This window comes from Peromyscus californicus, unplaced genomic scaffold, assembly GCF_007827085.1.
Source record: "Peromyscus californicus insignis strain IS unplaced genomic scaffold, ASM782708v3 Scaffold_11__1_contigs__length_118956290, whole genome shotgun sequence".
NCBI classification, from domain to species: Eukaryota; Metazoa; Chordata; class Mammalia; order Rodentia; family Cricetidae; genus Peromyscus; species Peromyscus californicus.
In genome coordinates, this window is record NW_026294402.1 from 104,081,754 (window position 1) to 104,103,868 (window position 22,115).

At 45.2% G+C, this 22,115-nt stretch overlaps 1 pseudogene; it reads right to left on the reverse strand.

Annotated features, from left to right (window-relative positions):
* Positions 1-8,761: 8,761 nt before the first annotated feature.
* On the reverse strand, positions 8,762-20,923 carry LOC128099893 (60S ribosomal protein L30-like; annotated as a pseudogene).
* Between the last annotated feature and the right edge of the window lie 1,192 nt (positions 20,924-22,115).

Below are 22,115 nucleotides of genomic sequence, written 5' to 3' on the forward strand. Positions count from 1 at the left end.
CTCTGCCTCCTGAGTGCTGGGATTAAAGGCATGCACCACCACTGCCTGGCTTCAATAAACTTCTTGTTATCCTTTTTCAATCCGGCCTGATCTGGCTCACTGCATCAGTGGAGAAACTTATTAAGGCTTGCGGGGGCAGAAAATTTATTAGTAGGGTAAAGGTACTTGCTGCCCAGGAACCATAGTGTGGAAGGAGAGGCCCAACTTCTCAAAATTGTCCTCTGACCCCTGAGCATGCACATGCATACACAGAGAGACATACATCATAAACACTAATGGATTTTCTCTGTATGGAGATAATATGTTTCTCTGCCAACACAGTAAGCCAGATCAAGCCAAACTGAAAAAGTAAAAGAACAGGTCTATTCAAACAAAGCAACTCCCAGGTAAGTTCTCCTGTCCCAGACATCAGGCTGGAGAAGTCACACACCCAAACTAAAGCAGGGTAGTTATATAGCCTGTAGGCAAGGGGTGATGATGTGCCTGCCACAAGCTGGGTTTGTGCCCAAGTATGGTCAAAAGCTGAACGCTTTAGGTGGGGACTTGGGCAGCTGGCAACTTTAGGGGAGGAGCTGCTGCAGCCACCAAGAATGTGGAACAGGGCTTTTGGCACCTTTTCTGTTTTGGAGATTTTCTGAGAGGGCAGAATTTGGAGAAAAAGGAATAGGCTTTCCAGATCAAGCAGGAGGGAGCTGGAGGTTCCAGCCAAACACATATGTGCACCAATTAAATAAAATGTAATTTTTTTCTTTCTTTCTAATTTAATTAATTTATTTTATGTGTATTGGTGGTTGTCTGTGTGTATGTCTGGAGTTACAGTTATGAGCTATGGGTGTTGGGAACTGAACTTGGTCCCTCTGGAAGAGCAACCAAGCAACCAGTGTTCTTAACCACTGAGCCATTTTTCAGCCTCCCCATCTGCTTTTTTTTTTTTTAAGACAGAGTCTCACTGTATAGTTTAGCTAGTCTGGAACTTGCTCTCGGCTGGTCTCAAATTCACAGACAGCCACCTGACTCTACCTCTAAGTGCTGGGATTAAAGGTGTGTATGCTCTTGCCAAGCCCTTAAAATATAATTTTAAAAAACCCCCGAAAGCAACATTCCCTAATCACCAGCTTTAATTGGAAGTATAGCATTTGGGTAATGGGGCAGTGCTGTGGGATGACAGCCTGGGAAGGCGTCTGGATTTCACGTTAAAGGCTGAGCTGCTGGTAGGAGAGGCTAGGGCCTCTCTTTTGCCCTTTGGAGTCGATACTTTGATTTACACCTTTGCCAAGAACAAAGTCCTTCCTCCCTCTCCTCTGTCATCAGTCTCCCATGATTTGATGGGTACCCCAGCTGTCATCTTGGTCCCAGGGAGCAGGCAGGTTGGACAATATCACTCCAAACATAGCTCAGGAGCCCTAGGGTATGGCTTATGGAAGTCTGCACAGGAATATAAACCCAGACCTTAGATGTGAAGCCAGAACCTTCTCTACCAAGCGGCACAGTATACGGTTGGGGCCCAGAAGCTGCCTGGTCATAGAAGAAGGCCACTGCACTAAGAAAAGAGGTGGCCCCGGGCTTGGAGCAAATGGTATTCGTTCTACTGATTTCTTTGAGCCCTTACAAAGGAATGTGTTTGTGTACAGAATCTATATAAGTGATCCTCTTCTTTGTCCTTTCGCAAGCACTTAAATATCTCAGAAAGAACACAGAGCTGAATGTGGTAGCTCAGGCCTGTAATGCCAGCCATTACAAAGCTGAGGCGGAAGGATCACAAGCTTGAGGCCAGCCTAAGCTATATATTGAGACTATCTCAAACTATCAAAAAATAATAAAATACAAGAGAAAGAACAGCTGGGCATCGTGACACATGCCCTTAATCCCAACGTGCCTGGGGCAGAGGCAAATGGATCTCTGTGAGTTTGAGGCCAGACTGTTCTACATATTGAGTGTCAGGATAGCCAGGGCCACAGAGAGCCTGTCTGAAAACACCCCCCCCCCAAAAAAAATGAAAAATCTAGTGAATGAACAAAAACACTCTACCTCTCAGCCCCAGGATGGACCTACAACACAAGCAACAGAGGCCGGGAGACATTTTAGACACAAACTCAGTCTGGTCAAGGAAGCCAAGAACCAGCAGTGAATCAGAAGGCTGCAGTAGGAAGCTGCGTATCGGGTGCTGGCTTTGTCTCTGGCCATGCACAGACAGCATGCTATTTTTGGAGCAGAGGAACATCGAAGGCCTAGGGATGCTCAGGAATGAGAAGCTCCAGGATTTCAAGAGATATGGGTCAATCCTGTTGCCGCTCTCATCCTGGCTGCTTTGAGAAATTTCATCTAGCTGAAAGGCAAAATGCTATAATCGGCAGCTTTAAATCAAAGCACTTGAGCGATGACCATGGGGGGAGAGATGCTCAGGGATGGCTTCTGTGCTAGGTGCTGATGGAGAAGCAAGGGGCTCCCATCTCCCTCCCCCTCTTTTCTTTCCTTGAGTCAGTCTCAAGTAGCCTAGGCTACATGCAGCTGAGGATGACCTTGAACTTGCTCCTCCTGCTTCTGTCTTCCAAATGCTGGCATTGCCAGGCTTTCTATCTGTCTCTGTAGAGTTCACTTTAGAGAAACTGAGGTTAGTATAGGAGCTGTGCAGCTGTTTGTTTCTGAGAATGTACCATGTGGCTCAGGCTGTTCTTGAACTCATCATCTAGCTAAAGAGGACCTTGAACTCCTGATCTTCCTGCTCCTACTTCCTCAGTTCTTGGATAACAGGTCACCAACACAACCAGTTCAACCACAGTAGTTTTAACAAAAACTTAAAAGTCTATCATTGGCCTCTGACAGCAGACACATGGTTGCAGAGACACACACACAGGCAAAACACCTACACACAGAAGAAGCCCTTCACATTTAACCCATATATCACAGGGCCCTGTTGAGCACCCATGTTGGGAGTAGCCCAAACAGCGGACAGTCCTCCCACCTCCTTGTGATGATATATTGTGTACCCTACTAAATTATGCCTGAAGATCAGAGAGACAAAGGAACAAACCACAGCCACCTCTTACCTCTAGGACTCCACAGCCTAAAAAAGCTTCAGCTGAAAAGGACCTTAGCTCCTGTCTCCTCACACCTTATAGCTTTCTCCACCCAGCTATCACTTCCTTCCTAAAGCTGGGATTAATGGCGTGTGTGTGCTTTCCAAATACTGGGATTGAAGGTGTGAGATCTCAAATGTTGGTATTAAAGGTGTGTGATTCCCATGTACTGGGATTAAAAGTGTGTGCCACCACTGCCCGACTCTGTTTCTTTTCTAGACTGAGTCAATCTCATGTAGTCCAGGGTGGCTTTGAACTCACAGAGATCCACATGGATTCCTGCCTTCCAAGTGCTAGAATTAAAGGTGTATGCACCACTGTCTGGCCTCTGTGTTTAATCTAGTGGCTTGTTCTGTTCTCTGATCTTCAGGCAAATTTTATTAGGGCACATAATATATCACATTTCCCCTTTTTTTGTCTAAAATAATAAAAAGTTATAACTAATATAAGAAAAACTATATACAATAACTATATATAATATATAGTCAAAAATTACATTAACAATGTCCAGTCCATAATCATTTGACAGATTCAGAGAAAATACTTCATTATTTATCCTATTTTGGTGAGTTCAAAATGTTGTACCTAATTCACTTTCTATCCTAACTTGTATTACCAACCCAAAACTATCTTTTGATGTCTTTCAAACTTACACACTTTACACCTCTTTACTTCCTGTCCACAGTGAAGGCCCATGACAGTCCACATTCCTAACACAGTGGTCTCTAAGTGTGTGAGCCTGGACCAGTACTTAGGAATTCATTAGAAATAATAAATTGGAGAGAGAGCCGAGCGGTGGTGGGTGGTGCATGCCTTTAATCCCAGCACTCGGGAGGCAGAGGCAGGTGGATCTCTGTGAGTTCGAGGCCAGCCTGGGCTACAGAGTTGAGTTCCTGGAAAGGTTCCAAAGCTACACAGAGAAACTGTGTCTCAAAAAACCAAAATAAATAAATAAATAAATAAATTGGAGAGAGATTGGGCTGGAGACATGCTCAGTGGTTAAGATCACTTGTTGCAGAGGACCTGAGTTCAGTTTCCAGCATCTACATGGTGGCTCACAACCATCTGTAACTCCAGTTTCAGAAGATCTGATGCCCTTTTCTGGCCTCCATAGATACTGTAAGCACATGATGCACAGCTATATATACACACAACCATGCACACCCATACACCTAAAATAAATAAATCGTAAGAAATACTAACTTGCCAGGCAGTGGTAGTTCATGCCTTTAATCCCAGCACTTGGCCAATCTCTATGAGTTCGAGGCCAGCCTGATCTATAGAGAAAGTTCTGGGACAGCCAGGGAAACAGAGAAACTCTGTCTCAAAAATCAAAAATAAAACAAAAAATATTAGCTCTTAAAGGAATGGAACATACAAGCATGAGGATCAGGAGTTCAAGGCAAACCTGGTCTACATGGCAAGTTCAAGAACAGCTTGGGGGGGCGGGAGGGAGAAGAACAAGGGAATCTGTGGCTGATATGTAGAACTGAATTGTATTGCAAAATAAAAAAAAAAAAAGAACAGCTTGGGCTATGAGACCTTGCCTCAAAAATAAACAAATAAATAAAAAACTGTCCTTCAAAACAAAACAAAAACTGCTGCATATAGTGACTCTGGTTGACTCATACCTATAATCCTAGACACTAAGGCAAGGCCTAGAAGTTCGAGGCCAGCCTGGGCTACATAATGACAATAGAGCCCAAAACTAAAAAGGGGCTGCAAAGGGGTCAAGATGGACTCCCCACATTTCTCTGAAGTATGCATGCTCCACTTCCCCGATTCAAGTGGCATCCATGGTTCTGGAGGTTCAGGGTGGGACAGGGAAATAGCAGTAAACACAGCTCCTTCTGGTTTTATCTTGGAACAAAGTGTGGGTATAAAGAAATAAACATGAATAGCACACTCATCATGGCTCAGTGTTTTCCTCAAGGCCCAGGCCATGGCCTTTGTTTAAGGTTATATTGTTTACTCCTAAGGGATGGGGGAGTGGGGAATTAGAAGTATCGCTTGGACAGAAGCCCAAGAGGTTTCAACTCAGTTCCTTGGGAGCCTGATTGGGGACAGAGAGAGCTCGGAAGTCAGGGATCCTGGCCAGGGGAGAAGGGCCTCTGGGGACCCAGGAGGGCGGGACTGTGGTTTCCAGAGGCACAGATGACATAATGTCTGCCTGGCCTGCAGACGCCAGTTCTGCTAGAGTGGCCCTTCCAAGCAGCAGGGGCCCTAAGTCTTGTCCCAGGTTTGGCCTGGTGCTCAGAAGGTAGGTTTTATCCCTCCCAAGGCTGCTGGGGAAACTGAACCCATCAGCTGGGACCTCCTGCTTACCCCGGGCTGCCCAAATCCTGGCCTGCATCGTGTGGGCTCACCTTCATCATCCAGCACAGGTGGCTTGCCTGGCCCTCCGAGAGGTCCCCACAGCCCGCTTGTCCCACCATTCTTGTGTGTTTGTTTTACACTTTTTTATTTTGTGTGTGTTATGTGACAAGTGCCTTAGCTCACTAAGCCATCTTGACAGGGTGTGTGTGTGTTTGTACGATGTGTGTGCACATGCATGCTTGCATGCATATGCCACAGAACATGTGTCAGAGGTCAGAGGACAATCTGCCAGAACTGGTTCTGTCCATTGGAAATAAGATGATAGCAAATTCAAGAGACTAATGAAAACAAAGCAGGTTTTTTGTTTTGTTTTGTTCTTGAGTCAGGGTTTCCCTGTGTAAATAGTCCTGAAACTCACTCTGTAGACTAGACTGGCCTCAAACTCAGAGATCCACCTGCCTCTGCCTCCCGAGAGTTAGGATTAAATGCCTGTACACTACTGCCTGGCTAACAATCTATTTCTTATATCTCCTTCCATCATGTGGCCCTGAGAATCAAACTTAGGTTGTAGGGCTGGATGGCAAGCCCCTTTGCCTGCAGAGCCATCTCACCATCCAGCCAAAATGGTCATTGTTGATCCATCAGTGAAGATCTTCCAGGTAAGAAGTGATGCACTCTGGGTAAGGTCAAGGCCAATACAAGAACCCTGACCCCTGGCCATGGTGCTATTTAATAATACTAGTGCCTGTCTTTCATACACTGTCTCATTCTTACAAAACATTTGCATGTTTTCTCCATTCACCTTGTGAGACGCAAGTGTTAGGACCTCTGTTTTTATAGGTGTCTTTGTAGAGTGACTGGGGTTTATAGAGTTTAACCAGATTGCTCATGATCACCCAGACTCATGGCCAAATGCTCAGCTCCCAATCTACTTATTTTGCCCTTCATTCTCTATCACATCAGCAGTACCCCAGTGCCTAGAACCCCAGGGAGGGGCTCAGAGCACGACAACCCCAGACTCCAGGTGGCGCCTAAGAGCAAACTATAGTCTTTGTCTTTCTCCTCCTCCTGTCTCTTCCAACTTCCCTTCTGCCAGCCTCCTCTTCCTCCCCCTTCTCTTCTTCCTCCTTATTTCTCTCTTCTTTTGTTTGTTTTGAGACAGGGTCTCTTGTAGTCGGGGTTGGCCTCAAACACATGTATCAGATGATAACCTCGAGCTCCTGATCTTCTTGCCTCCACCTCTCTTGCTCTTCAGCTGAACAGGGTCCTCTCTAATGACTTTTGTATCCCAAACTCAACCTAGGAAAAAGCTGTCCGTGCCCTGAGGTCTGTCAGCAATCTGGAAATTATTTTCCATTCCTGTCCACTGTTCTCTTTTCCATTAGTCTTTTAGGTCTCTTTACCCATTGTAGGTTAAAAACTCCATAACAACAAGAACAACAAAAAGCCCCCATGATCATAGAGTAAGGTTTCTCCTTCCACCATCTCAGTCCCAGGAACCCAATTCGAACTGCCAGGCTTGACGGCCTGACACTACCCTGTGAGCCATCTCCCCTGGCCCAGCTTCAGTTTTTAATGAAGAATGCTGCACACACCTATGGGACTCAGGTGTGGGCTGGGAAGGTACAAAACCTGCCCGTATGGTGCCAAGTTCTCTGCGGCAGGAGCTTTTCTGCATAAACCAGTTAAATAAACCTCTGGGCACTACTTTTCTCGCCTGGGTGACCTGGCAAGCCAAACAAGCTGCCGTCTCCCTCTCTGCGGCTGGGTCCTGGACCTGAGTGCTGAGTGGCTGGGATTCCCCACTGATATCAGTGTTCATCTCTGGCTAGGTTCTGGGGTGACGTGTGCTGGAAAAATGCCCGGAGGTGGCTCTTGCCCAGCTTGCTTGGGTAGGGAGGAGAGTGGACTATCTTGATGAAGGAGTCAGATGTGTCTAGCCGTAGTCACGAATCTTAATTGTCTTCGTTCATCTTCTCTAGCCTACTTGTGACAGTCTGTTAGGCTAACAGAGTGCTCAGCCCTCCCTGAGGAGATAGTAGCAGCTAATGGTTGCTGTAGGATGGGGGTCATTTTCTTCTGTCGCCAATGCCAATGCGTTAGTAAATAAACCCCAACCCAAGCTCCCTGCAAGTGACCTTAATTAAACTCAATAGGTCACCACTAAAAAAAAAAAAAGCATGAGGAGGGTCTGTAGTGAAAAAATAAATAAAACAAGTTGCGGGGGTTGGGGATTTAGCTCAGTAGTAGAGCACTGGGTCGGTCCTCAGCTGGGGAGCGGGGAGACGAAACAAAACAAAACAAAACAACCCAAGGTGTGGTAGAACTTGCCATCAAAATCAGTGTCTTGAGCAGCTGCATTTCCTCAAAGGACAGAGGCTCTGACTGAGCCTGACTTCAGGGTTGGGCTAAAGAGCCCCCAGCTACTACTCTAAGATAAAAAAGCAAACCAAGAGGGTGGATGTAGCGGCTCACACAACATTAAAGAGGCTGAGGCAGGAGAATTATAATATGGCCACTCTGGGTTACACAATGAGACCTTGTCTTAAAAAAAAACCAGGCCCAGCGGAGGTGGTGCACGCCTTTATTCCCAGCACTTGGAAGGCAGAGCCAGGCAGATCTCTGTGAGTTCAAGGCCAGCCTGGTCTACAGAGCGAGAGCCAGGACAGGCACCAAAACTACACAGAGAAACACTGTCTCAAACAAAAAACAAAAAACAAAAAACCCAGCCGGGTGGTGGTGGCACAGGCCTTTAATCCTATCACTCCAGAGACAGAGGCAGGTAGATCTCTGTGAATTTGAGCCCAGTCTGGCTTACATAGTGACTTCCAGGCTAGTCAGGACTAAATAGTGAGACCCTGTTTCAAAACAAACAAACAAAACCCCAACTAAACAAAGAGAAAACAAAACAAAACACAAACCCTAAAACCAAAACCCCAGCCAGATATAGTGGCATACACCTGTAATCTTGAGAGGCAGAAGAAACTGCATTGCTACACTCTCTAGGCAAGTCAGGGCTACACCGTGAAACACTGTTTCAAAAGGCCAGAAAAACAAACAAATAAATAAATGGAAGAACTGAGGCTACAGCTCAGTGAAAAGGCTGTTTGATCTCGGCCTCCTGAAAACAACAAAACCCAAGTCAACAGATAAAAAACAGGGCCAGCGGGATGGCTCAGTGGATAAAGGTGCTTGCTGCCAAGGATGATAACCAGAGTTCAATTCCTGGGAACCACACCGTGGAAAGCTAGAATAGACTCCTGCACATTGTTCTGCGCCCACATGCATACCACTGCATACAGCTACTCACACTTAAACACTCACACAGGCACATACATAAAAAAGGAATTAAAAAAAGCCCACTGGGCAGTGGTGGTGCATGCCTTTAATCCCAGCACTGTGGAGACAGAGGCAGAGGCAGACAAATCTCTGAGTTTGAGGCCAGCAGAATGAGTCTACAGAGTGAGTTCCAGAACAACCAGGGCTACATAAACCCTGTCTCAGAAAGAGAGAGGAGCAGGGGATGCAGGAGGAGAGGAAGAGGGAGTTGGAGAGGGAGAGGGGAAAAAATAGCGAGGGAGATAAGAGAGAGATAAGGGAGGGAGGGAGGGAGGAAGAAAAAAGAAAAGACAGCTCAGTGGGAAAACGCAATTGCTGCCAAGCCTGATGATCCTGCATTTGGTCGCCAGGACTCACACGACGGACAGAGAGAACCAACTCTTGCAAGCTCTCCTTTGACCTCCACACGTGTCATGGCATACACACCCCCCAATAAATAATGTAATAACAATTTAAAAAAGAGAACAACAGGGCTGGAGAGATGGCTTAGAGGTTAAGAGCACTGACTGCTCTTCCAGAGGTCCTGAGTTCAATTCCCAGCACCCACATGGTGGCTCACAACCATCTGTAATGAGATCTGGTGCCCTCTTCTGGCCTGCAGGCGTACATGCTGTATACATAATAAATAAATCTTTAAAATCAACAACAACAACAAGAGAACAACAAAGAACAGCACAGACACAAAAAGGAAGGAACCAGCCATGTGTTGTCCGAGGCTGTATTGTCTCAATTGTTGACTAAGACTGGGGGATCCCCTTTCTAGGAGGCTCACCCATTACTTCCTCCCCACAGAGACGCCTCCACACAGCTGCTGAAGTATCCTGACGACTCAATGACTGACTTTCTCAAGAGTGAGCCATCAGAAAGAGCAAGAAACCAGAAGGAAGCTGTCAATCTTTTTACAGCCAAACCTCCAAAGTACTCTACTGTTCCCTCTGTCACAGTCTGTATTACAAGTCTGGCTCAGATCCAGGAGAGGGAAAACTAGTCTCTGCCTTAAAGAGCAGAACTTGGCCAGGCGGTGGTGGTGCACGCCTTAATCCTAGCACTTGGGAGGCAGAGCCAAGTGCATCTCTCTGAGTTCGAGGACAGCTTGGTCTACAGAGCGAGATCCAGGACAGGCACCAAAGCTACACAGAGAAACCCTGTCTCGAAAAACAAAAACAAAAACAAACAAAACAAAACAAAAAAAGCAGAACTTGTCAAAGAATTTGTGAAAAAAATATTTTTTGAATGTGTGTGGATGTTTTGCCTGCCTGTTGTCTGTGCCATGTATGTGCCTGGTGCCCTCAGAGGCCAGAAGAGGGCATCTGATCCCATGGATCTAGAGTTACAGACAGTTGTGAGCTGCCTTGTGGGTGCTGGGATTGAACCAGGGTCCTTGGGATGAGCAGCCAGTGCTCTTAAGCACTGAGCCATCTTTCCACTGCCTCAGGTCTGATTTTAAATAGCATCATTCTCACAGCTAGATCCCATGTAGGCTTGGGAACAGACAGCAAAGTAAAACATTTAATTTTTTTTTTTTTTTTTGATTTTTCGAGACAGGGTTTCTGTGTGTAGTTTTGGTGCCTGTCCTGGATCTCACTATGTAGACCAGGCTGGCCTCGAACTCACAGAGATCTGCCTGGCTCTGCCTCCCAAGTGCTGGGATTAAAGGCATGTGCCACCACCACTGCCAGACAAAATGAAATATTTTTTTTAAGTCCATGCATTCCAGAGGATCTGACATCTTCTGACCTCGGAGGGCACTAGGCATACACTGGGTGCACACACATAATGCAGGCAAAACATTCCTACAAATAAAATAAATAAAAATTTTGAAATATTTAATAAAAACAAATAAAATGAGGCCTGAGAAAACTCTGTTACTAGATACCTTTGTGAAAAATTGCTTGGCTCTGACTGTGTGATCTTGGAGAAGCTGAATAACCTCTCTGAGCCCCTGGTTTCTTATCTGTCGGAGGAGGAATAAATATGACCTTCTGGGGAGGATGAAAGGTGCTGATGTGTGTAAAATTTGGAGTCCTTCCTTGAGCTCAGGCAGAGTTCAGATAACGGGGCCTTTCTGTCTGGCCCTTCTTGTGGGAGTCAGCAGGAGGACCAGAAGGGAGGACTGCAGCTTCTGGATAAAGGAAGGCAGAGACTATTCTGGGGTCTTTTCAGAAAAGATCTCTGGGGAGGCGGTGAGCGGAGAGATGGTTCAGCAGGTAAAGGTGCTTGCTGCCCAACCTAAATTCAATCCCTGGGGACTCCCCTCTTAAATAAATATAAGCTCTTTGGAAGGGGAAAGGTAGGGTACAAGACAGGAACTGAATGCCCTAGACCATGTGCTTTCCAAGCTCAAGTTCTTTGTGTGGGCCCCACCCAGTCTCATTGTCATCCAGACTGGCCTAGAACTCATAGCAATCCTATGTCTCAGACTCCCAAGTACTGGATTTGTAGCAGTTAGCCACAAAATCTGGCTAGCTCCAGTTCTTTTTCATTGCCACAACCTGGGGAGGGCCAAAAGTGCTACCCCTTTCACACACTCATTCCCAGGCTCAGAGACTCTGCCTGCTCTTTCAAGCCCTTGTTAGGAACTGGACTGGACATTACAATGGTCCTTAATGGGAGACAAGGAGGGAAGACAGGAGGTTGACAGTTGGGTGTGGTGATGCATACCTGTAATCCAACACTTGGGAGGAAAAATACTATCACAGGTTCAAGGTCAGCTTGGCTGCATAGAGGATTCTAGAGACTTTGTTTCAAAAACTGAAAAACATGTACTGAAGAAGTAGGTCAGCTGGTAGAGTGCTTGCCTGGCATGCACAAGGCCCTGTGTTCAAACCCCAGGACTTCATAAAAACAAATTCTATAAGGCCAGCCAATGATGGCAATTGGCCAGCTTCGGTACTCTAATCCATATAATGGCTCACAACCATCCATAACTCCAGCTCCATGGGATCCGACACCCTCTTCTGTCCTCCATGGGCGCCAGGCACACACGTGGTACACAGACATACAAGCAGACAAAACAATCATACAAGCCAGAAGTGATGGTGCATGCCTTTAATCCCAGCACTACGGAGGCAGAGACAGGTGGATGTCTGTGAGTTGGTTTACAAATCAAGTTCTAGGACAGCCAGGACAGTTATGCAGAGAAACCCTGTCTCAAAAAAACAAAACAACAACAACAAAAACTCATACACATAAAAGAATTATTTTTTTTGAGACAGGTTTTCAGTCTGGCTGTCTTGGAATTCACTATGTAAACCAGGCTGGCCTTGAACTCACATATATCCACCTGCCTCTGCCTCCTGAGCGCTGGAATTAAAGGCTGTGTTACTCTGCCTGGCTTTAATTTTTTTTAATTAAAAAAAAGATGGGATGATGAAGGAAGCCTGGAGAATGATCAGGCCAATACACCCAATTTACTCTTGAGGATCCTGGGGTGCAGCCACAGAAGGTGGGGAGAAAGCTGGGTGTAGCTAGGGAAGGGCGCAAGAACAGGCCCTGAAACCTGGCTTCCAGACTCCCTGAGGGCTCCTTCTGTAGTTGCATCCCTGTGTGGTGGCTGATGGCCAGAGGGACAATCCAAGGCCAGCCTAGAGTGACAAAAGAGAACAGGATGTATTGGGAGAGGGACTGAGATTAGAATATATGGATTTATCTTGCTGATTTGCCTCTGGGAAGATCACATTGTGAACACTTTTCTCTCATAAAACTTGCCCTCTGTGGTCAGCTAGTTAATCAAACCGGACTTGGGAGTGGTGGGGCACACTGTGGGCCCAGCTTCTTAGGAGCTGAAGCAAGAGAGACATTTGAGCCCAGGAGTTCAGTCACTTGGACAATATAGCAAGACTTAATCTCAATTAAAAAAAATTATGTGGGCATGGTGGCACATGAATCCTAGCATAGGCAGGCGGATCCCTGAGAGTTCCAGGTCCACTTTGTCTGCATAGTGAGTTCCAGGACAGCAAGACTATACAGAGAGACCTTGTCTCCAAAATCAAGTAAAACCTCTGTCTGCTTTGACAACCCTGCTCCCTGTACCTGGCTCTCTCTGTCTCCTTCCTCTCCTCTGATTTAAGTTGGAAGAATCTTTTCTCTTTGCCTCCCCATGGTTATCTGTCTCCCCTTGGTTATAACTGACTGAATCACACCCAATTATACACCTGACTTTTTTCTATTTTCCTTTTTTTGGGGTGTGTGTGTGTGTGTGTGTGTGTGTAAGTGTGTGTGTAAGTGTGTAAACACTACTGGTCTTCACCTCCTCAGACTAGGATTCTAATCCCACCCAAACCACCAAACCTAGCTGTGGATCTCTGTGAGTTTGAGGCCAGCCTCATCTACAGAGCAAGAGCCAGGACAGACACCAAAACTACACAGAGAAACTCTGTCTCAAAAAACTGAAAGAACAGCCAGGACTTCACAGAGAAACCCTTTCTCCTAAAGAAAAACCCAAAACAACAACATCAAAAATAAATAAATTAGTTAATTAATTAATAAAGCATCTTGGAGACCCGTAACATAGCTCAATGGTGCTTGCTGCCAGTTCTAACACCCTGAGTTCAGTCTCTTGGCCCCACATGGTGAAAAAACCAACCAAGCTGTCCACTGACCTCCACACCTTCACAGTGTGTCCAAGGACCCACCCACACACATGCACAAATAAATTAATATATTAAAAATTTTAAAATAAGCATCTTTATAGTACCATAAATAAATGTGGTGGCTTATGAGAGTCTTGAAGGAGTGCTGGCAGAGCGATACTAAGAAGGAATCAATTTCTTGCTCTACACAACATCCCCTCAGGAGAAAGCTTCAGACTGTATAAAACACTCACACTACAGAGTGCAGAACAGATGGTATGTGATGTTTCAGGCATCTCAGACAGTCTATAAATGAAACAGAAACATTAATGTCTTTGAAAGTGTAAATATAAAACTCTCAGCTACTACAATCTTCTTACCAATAATGTATCAAGGCTCCCACCCCCGCCTCACCACCCCCCAACCCTCCAGTGATGGCTCAGTGGGTGAAAAGCAGGCCTGAGGATCAGAGTTCAATCCCCAGAACCCAAGGCTTTCCAGGCCCATGACGGAGGAAACAATAGGCCCCATAAAGTTGTCCTCCGAACTTTCTCTCTCACACACACAACACACCATAGTACACCCCCACTCACACAGTAATAATAAATAAAAATACAATTAATAATAATAAAACAATGGAAGACTGTCTGTAGTCAAGAACCTGTTCTTCCTCTTAATGGGTGTGTGAGGTTTGTTGTTGCTTTAAGGACTGAATTCTTCTCCTTTCTTGGACACCAGAAAAGTACCTGAAAAACAGTCAGTAATTACAATTAGCTATTCTTTAAGAATGTTTTTAATGTTTTTCTTCAATAATTCCATACTTATATATCAGGTATCATTTTGTTGTTTGTTTGTTGAGACAGGGTCTTACTATGTAGCCTTGGCTGGCCTGGAGCTTTGACACCTGGGATTAAAAGGTCTGTACCACCAAGCCTGGCAAGGTATCTTGATCATAGCTACTTCCAGCTCCCCTCCTCTCCAAAACAGGCTTCTCCCACTTTCATGTCCTCTTTTTTTTTTTTTTTTTTTTAAAATACAACCCACTGAGCGCATTAGTGCTATCTGCATACACATAGGTGTAGGGCCATACATGAACAGGAACGTTAAAAAAAATGACCAGTAGCCACAACCCCAAAGAAAAATGGCTCCCCTTCCTCTAGCAGCCACCAACTGCCAACAGCTCCCCAGCTAGGAGGTCAATCTTCAGAACCCACATTTTTTGTTTGTTTGTTTGTTTTTCGAGACAGGGTTTCTCTGTGTAGCTTTGGAGCCTGTCCTGGAACTCACTCTGTAGCCCAGGCTGGCCTCGAACTCATAGAGATCCGCCTGGCTCTGCCTCCCAAGTACTGGGTTTAAAGGCATTCACCACCACCACCCAGGAACCAAGGCAACTCTTTTTTTTTTTTTTTAAAGATTTTATTTATTTATCATGTATACAGTGAATGTTCAGCCTGCAGGCCAGAAGAGGGCACCATATCTCATTGTAGATGGTTGTGAGCCACCATGTGGTTGCTGGGAATTGAACTCAGGACCTCTGGAAGTACAGCCAGTGCTCCTAACCTCTGAGCCATCTCTCCAGCCCCCCGCAAGGCAACTCTTACAAAGAAAATATTTATAATTGAAGGTGGCTCACTTACAGTTTCAGAAGTTCAGTCCATTCTGATCATGAAGGGGAGCATGGCAGCATGCAGGCAGACGTGGTGCTGGCTACATCTTGACCAGAAGGTGGCAGGAACTTGACTGAACTGTCACACTGAGGGAAACTTGACAAAGAGACCTCAAAACCTGCCCCCACAGCAACACACTTCCTCCAACAAGGCCACACCTCCTAATGGTGCCACGCCCTTTGGGGGCCATTTTCTTACAAACCACCACAATGGGCCAGGCAGGCCTCAAACTCACAGATAATCTGCCTGCGTCTGCCTCCTGAGTGCTGGAATTATAAGCATGCGTGCTACTACCACCCAGCCCATTTTTTCTCAATTAATTGTTATTTACACTCAACAATTAGGCCATTTCATGGAAAAATTTGACTGTTCTCTCACAATGCTGTATCCATACTTAGTGACTGGCAGCAACTGGGAGGAGCTGGGGTTTGTACACCTCTGCTCTGCAGAGCCCCCCTTTGCCCTTTCCTATCATGACCAGCAATCTTGCTTACTTTCTGTTTCTTCTCGGTCTCGAGACTAGAAAAGGATCAAAAAGAGTCTTCTAGTTCATGATATCTCTGATATGTATACACTCATATACCCCAAATTTGGAGTGGAACCCAGCACTTCCTGCATGATGACAGGCAGGACTCGGCCTGTGAACTATATACCCCAGCCTCATGACTCATTTCTTTTGTGGCTGCAGATGGTGAACAAGAAAGGGGTTAGATGGAGCTCAGAGTGAGATGTAGAAGCAACCAGGGTGAGAATGATCATCCTGTATCAGTATCAAGGATACTGATTGAAGAGGGGCTGGATTCTAGCTTAGGAGGCCAATAGACACAGTGGCCATCTGGAGGGTTTGACATTACAAGTCAGAATTGAAACTAGGATATTTTATTGGGGTTCAGAATGGAACACAGAAGAACTGGAGAGCAGCCAGGTGTCTGTTAGGCATGCCAAAGACCTGAGGGCATCACTTGAGCAGTCCTGGAGTCACAGCTCAGTGGTTATGCTCTGCAGCCAGGAAGTAGATCCTAGAAGGAAAAAGAGAGACAAAACAAAATAACAACAAAAAACTAGCCAGGTTGGGGCTGGAGAGATGGCTCAGGGGTTAAGAACTTTGGCTGCTCTTCCAGAGAACCCAGGTTCAATTCCCAGCACCCACGTGGCAGCTCACAACTTTCTGTAACTTCAGTTCTAGGGGATCTGATACCCTCACACGACCACACATGCAGTCAAACACCAGTCAATGCTCATAAAATTAAAATCAACAAACAAGCCAGGTGTGGTGGTACATGCCTTTAATCCCAGCACTTGCCGGGCAGAAGCAGAAAGATCTTAGTGAGTTTGAGGCCACCCTGGTCTACAAAACAAGTTTCAGGACAGCCAGAGTTGTTACACAGAGAAAACCTGTCTCGAAAAACCAAAAACCAACCAAACAACCAAACAAACAAATAAAAAACTAGCCAGGTATGGTGGCACATGCCTGTAATCCCAGAACCTGAGCACTTTAGGAGTGTGAGACAGTTTGCGGCCAGTCTAGGCTCTGGGGAGACAAGAAGGCCAGGAATTCAGGGTTGGCTGAACTTGGTGGTGCACTCCTTTAATCTCAATGCTTGGGAGGCAGACACAGGTAGATCTCTGAGTTTGAAACTGGCCTGGTTTACTTAGTGAGTTCCAGACCAGCCTAGGATACATGAGAATCTGTCTCAAATAAAATGTAATGCTGGGCAGTTGAGGCTTACTCCTTTAATTCCAGCACTCAGAGGCAGAGGCAGGCAGATCTCTGTGAGTTTGAGGCTAGCCTGGTCTATAGAGCAAGTACTAGGACTAGGACAGCCAGGGCTACACAAGGAAACCCTGTCTCAACAAGCCAAAACAAAGAGAGAGGGAGAGAGAGGGAGAGAAGAAAAAGAAGTAAGTTGGAGCTGGAGACCAAGGGCACTTTTTTTTTTTTTTTTTTGGAAAGCAACTGAGTTCAGTTCCTGACAACCTTCTGTAACTCCAGCTCCAGGGAATTTGATACCCTATCTGGCCTCCTTGGGCACTTGTATGCACATACATACACACATAAAGAAAAATAAAATAAATCTTCTAAAAATGTGATTCAATCTTAGAATGTCATCATTGGGAGGATCAGTTGAGGGTCTCTAACCCTCTCATTTGAGGCTCTACAAGGAGAAATCACACAGCAAGTTCAGGAGCAGTACTGGATGAGGTGAGCATTACCTTACAAGTAGAAAACAACCTTCTCTGCCTTCTGACCACTCTAGGAGAAGATACATAAAAGGAAGACAGAATCAGGCCCTGACTCAGGTGACTTGATGTTAAGGGAATGCCCCAAAGGTATGTGCTTCCCAATAGCTACTGAGAGCATGCAGGCTCCTAAAGTCAAGGCAACAAGGATACATCAGTCGGCCTTGAGAGAGGTGTCTTTATTTCAAGTGAAAGGAAGTCCCAGTGCACTGAGCGATGAGACCACAGAAAGCAAGAAGTAGAAGTCGTTGTTGTCTGTTCTACTTCCCCTGATAGACATGAGAAGCCTGAGGCCCAGGGATGGGAAATAGCTCACCCAAGGCTACACAGTCTGTTCCTGGTGCAGGTCAATCTGTAATGGAGTTCTTTATCTTACAGTCCAGGGCTGGGATTGTAGTTGCTACAGATGACTATTGGCAGTTTGCACCAACAGAGGTTGGGCTAGGGCTAACCACAAAGAAGAATCTGCTGACTTGGATTTTTTTTTTTTTTTTTTTTTTTTGAGTGAGGGTTTTACTACGTAGTCCTAGATGGCAAGGAACTCACTATGTAGCCCAGGCTGGCCTCAAACTCACAGAGATCCACTTGCCTCTGTCATCCTAGAGCTGGGATTAAAGGCATTTGTGGCTGGGCAGTGGGGAAGCATACCTTTAATCCCAGCAACTGAACTGTAGGCGGGGCAAGAGGAGGGTTTGGAAGAAGCTGTGACAGTATACATGAAAGAGAAAAGAGAAGACAGACTGAGCCTGAATAGTATCAGCGTTTTCAGAGCTGTTGCTTTTCTTCTTCTAGTGTTCTGACATACAATCTCATGTAGCCAAGGCTGGCCTGAAATTCCTAATCCTGCTCCAGCCTCCTGAGTGCTGAGATTCCAAGTGTGTATTACTAAAGCTAGCTGCTGCTGCAATTTCTGGGGCAGGTATATCTGACAGGCCTGAGAGGAAGGAAGAAGGAATAACTAAGAATGACTTCTAGGGGCTGGAAGATGGCTAGAGATGGCTTAGTTGTTAAAAGTACTTGGTGCTCTTCCAGAGGACCCAGGTTTGATTTTCAGTACCCCCATGGTGGCTGTTTGTAACTCCACTTCCAGGGGATCCAACAACCTTCTCTGGCCTTCCTAATGCAAGTGATGCACAGACATACATGCAGGTAAAACACCCATACATGTTAAAAAAAATAATAAAATAAAGATAAAAAAAGAATGATTTCTGGGTTGGGCATGGTGGCACACATTTTTTGAAACAGGGTTTCTCTGTGTAGCCCTGCTGTCCTGGAACTCACTCCATAGACCAGGTTGGCCTTGAATTTAAGAGATCCACCTGCTTCTGCCTTGAAAGTGCTGGGATTAAAGGCATGTGCCAACCCCCTACCCCAAGGTGGCACACACTTTTAATCCCAGCATTTAGGATACAGAGGTAGGCTGATTTCTGGGAATCTGACAGCAGCCTGGTCTAAATAGGGAATCTAGTCCAGAGCTACATATATGGCAAGATCCTGTCTTACAAAAAAAGAAAAGATTTCCTGGACTCAACCCTAGGCACTCATAATATGGGGAATCTATTAATTTAAAGAATGTAGGCTCCTAACATTTTTTTTTTCCTCTGAGACAGGGTTTCTTTGTATAACTTTGGCTGTCGTCTAACTAGTTCTGTAGACCAGGCTGGCCTCAAACTCACAGAGATTTGCCTACTTCTGTCTCCAGAGTGCTGGGATTAAAGGCATGAGCCACCACTGCCCTGTGGATTCTAACACTTAAGCTTTCCTAGACATCTGACTTCAAATGGGCTCAAAGACAATTGTAGTCATGGAGTCTGAGACAGGTCTTGGGACTGGCTACTTCAGTCTCCAGGAAGAATCATTTTAACACTTACTTTATATTTTTCAGGATAATAATCCAGTATTAGACAAAATCCAGAGTCTTGATATGAAATAATGCTAACCAATCAGAATTTTTTTAAAGGCGCTCTGGTAAAGTTTTATCAAAGGAAAACTTTCCTGGTTTACTTTTCATCAGTCTGTTCTGGCATGCTTCTAATAATATCAGAATCACTTGGGTCAATGCTAGCCAGTATGCATACTCTGTAGTATTTTCCATATGCTGTGCCCAATTCAATGTTATTGCCACTGTAGTGAGGGACACCAGTTTTAGCCAACATGGCATAGTATTCTATTTCAGATTTCCTCAAAGCTGGGCAGTTGGTGGCAAGGATAACCAATTTCGCTTTGCCCTGTCTGATCATCTGCAGAGTCTATTTGTATCCCAGCACGTACTTTCCACTTTTCATAACAAGTTGGAGCCTAGAGTTGACTCCAGAGACTTTTTCGTCTTCTTTGAGGCCACCATCTTCCTGCCTTACGTGTGGGACAGCTCCCAACCAAGTTCAGCCTCCAAGATCCAGAATTTTTTTTTTTTGAGATGGGGTTTTGCTATGTAGTGCAGACTGGAATCAAACCTGCCGTAGAGCCTAGGATGATCTGAAACTCAGTAGTTTCTGTCTCTGCCTCCAGAGTGCTGATATTGCAGGTGTGTACCAGTTCATTCAGTTAGGAAATCTATCAAATGTATCCTTGTGAATTTGCTTACTCATTGTGTGGCTTACCTAACAGAATGGTGCACTATACATATATTTGTTAGAAAAATGACTGTTAGTTTCCTTACATTCTCCTTGGAGTTGAGTGTATGTGGGTGTGCTGAGTTGAGTGTATGTGGGTGTTCTGGTGTGTGTGTGTGTGTTTGTTAGAGAGAGAGAGAGAGAGAGAGAGAGAGAGAGAGAGAGAGAGAGCGCGCTCTCTATAGTTCTGGATCTTTCCTACCAAACCTTTACCTTTTTGTTTGATACAGGGTCTCATGAACTGATCCTCTGGCTCCCATTTCTAAATGCTAGAATTACAAGCATGGACTACTGGCTTTTTGCTACTATTATTATTAATTAGTTAATTTATTTATTTTTGGTTTTTCGAGACAGGATTTCTCTGTGTAACAGCCTTGGCTGTCCTGGAACTTACTTTGCAGACCAGGTTGGCCTCCAACTCACAGAGATTTGCCTGCCTTTGCCTTCCGAGGGCTGGGGTAAAAGGCAAGCTCCACCACACCTGGCTTATTATTATTATTATTATTATTATTATTATTATTATTTTGGTTTTTTGAGACAGGGTTTCTCTGTGTAGCTTTGGAGCCTATCTTGGAACTCGATTCGTAGACCAGGCTGGCCTTGAACTAACAGAGATCCGCCTGGCTCTGCCTCCTGAGTGCTGGGATTAAAGGCAGGCGCCACTGCTGCCCAGCATGAACCATGACCATAAATGCTAAGTACCAATGTATGTACTTTAGAATAGTTATTATTATTATTATTGTTATTATGTTTTTTGAGATAGAGTTTTTTTGTGTAGTCTTGGCTCTCCTGCTCTGTAGATCAGGTTGTCCTCGAACTCAGAGATCTGCCTGCCTCTGTCACCTCAGTGATGGGATTAAAGGTGTGTGCCAACACTGCCAAGCTCTAGGAGAGTTATTAGTATGGATCCCATGAAATTATCATCTCCATTTACAGTTAAAATCAATGACAAAACTTTCCCTGGGGAGATGCAATACACATGTCCACTCACCCCAGATAGGGAGATAGGGAACTCACGACAGACCAAAGTTCATCTTGGTCAAACAATAAGTATTATTGGGGTTACTTATAAGAATATGAAGGGATATGAGAGAGGGGTTACTTACAGGAGCAGAAAAGACTCAAAGACAGCCGCATCACCAAGGCCCACCCCAGCATGGGTGACAGCTCACAGAATTGGGATTCCTGGATAACACTCCACAGCCTGCAGGCCACTCAACAGGTTGGAGAGTATTCTTTCCAGGTAACTCTGGTCTAAACCTCTTCTAGGCAGTTTGGCTGGTTTCAGAGTCTTTGCCGCTTTGCTCTTCTGAGAGTCTTTTTTGCAGCCTGGCTCTGGTCTGAGAGGAACACTGAATTCTGGCAGAGAGGAGCCTGGTGAATCTGGTTGGTTTCAGGAACTTCCTGAAGCTATTTTGAGTTGTTTACCTTCATGCTTAAGGAGCTTCCCTGGAGGATGGAAAGTTCTGATGTTAAAGGAAACTGTTACACAACAGTGATTTAGAATAGATTTAGAAGTCTTCCACAAGTTTACACAATTTGTTAGGCTGTGTTGAGATTTTACAGGGAATATGGGTCATCAGCATTTTGCCACTGGCATCCTATTAATAACTCTATTGAGAGTGACTATTATCTAACTATTATCTAATTTTCATAAGTGAGGAAATTGAACCTTAGTTTTCTCAAGGCTACACAGCTACAAAACACAGCTGTGCTTTCTCAACAAGTCTTCCTAGTAACCTCTATAGGGCTGAGTTTACAACCCTATCACCTGGCTACCTAAATTAAAGCCCCACTAGGCAAATACTGCCTTGTCATTATGTTGTTACTAAACTTGTCTGTCCCCTCCTTCATAAACAGGGAATGAGGAGGGCTGGAGAGACGACTAAACTGTGGCCAGGCTCACAACCAAAAATATAAACAGGAATGAGGATCTATTTCCTAACCATATAGGATTGTTGTGATTAAGAGCTAGTGTTGCTATCTGGGAGATGGAATAAGCACTCAAAAGGATTAAGTACCATTGTTTCTTCCAGACCAGTACTATCCACAGGCAATATAATGTGAATCAAACATAGTGAGACTCTGTCTCAAAAAAAGGAGAGGGTGGAGGAGGAGGTAATTAAGCTGGGTGTGGATGCTGCCAGGAATTCGGGAGGCTGAGGCAGAAGGACTGCCATCACTTTGAGGCAGGTGGGTGATAGTGAATTTCAGGCCAGCCTGTGCTATGGTGTGAGACTCTGTCTCAAAAAATCAAAACCAAACAAAGGCGATTTTTAAGTAACTGAACGG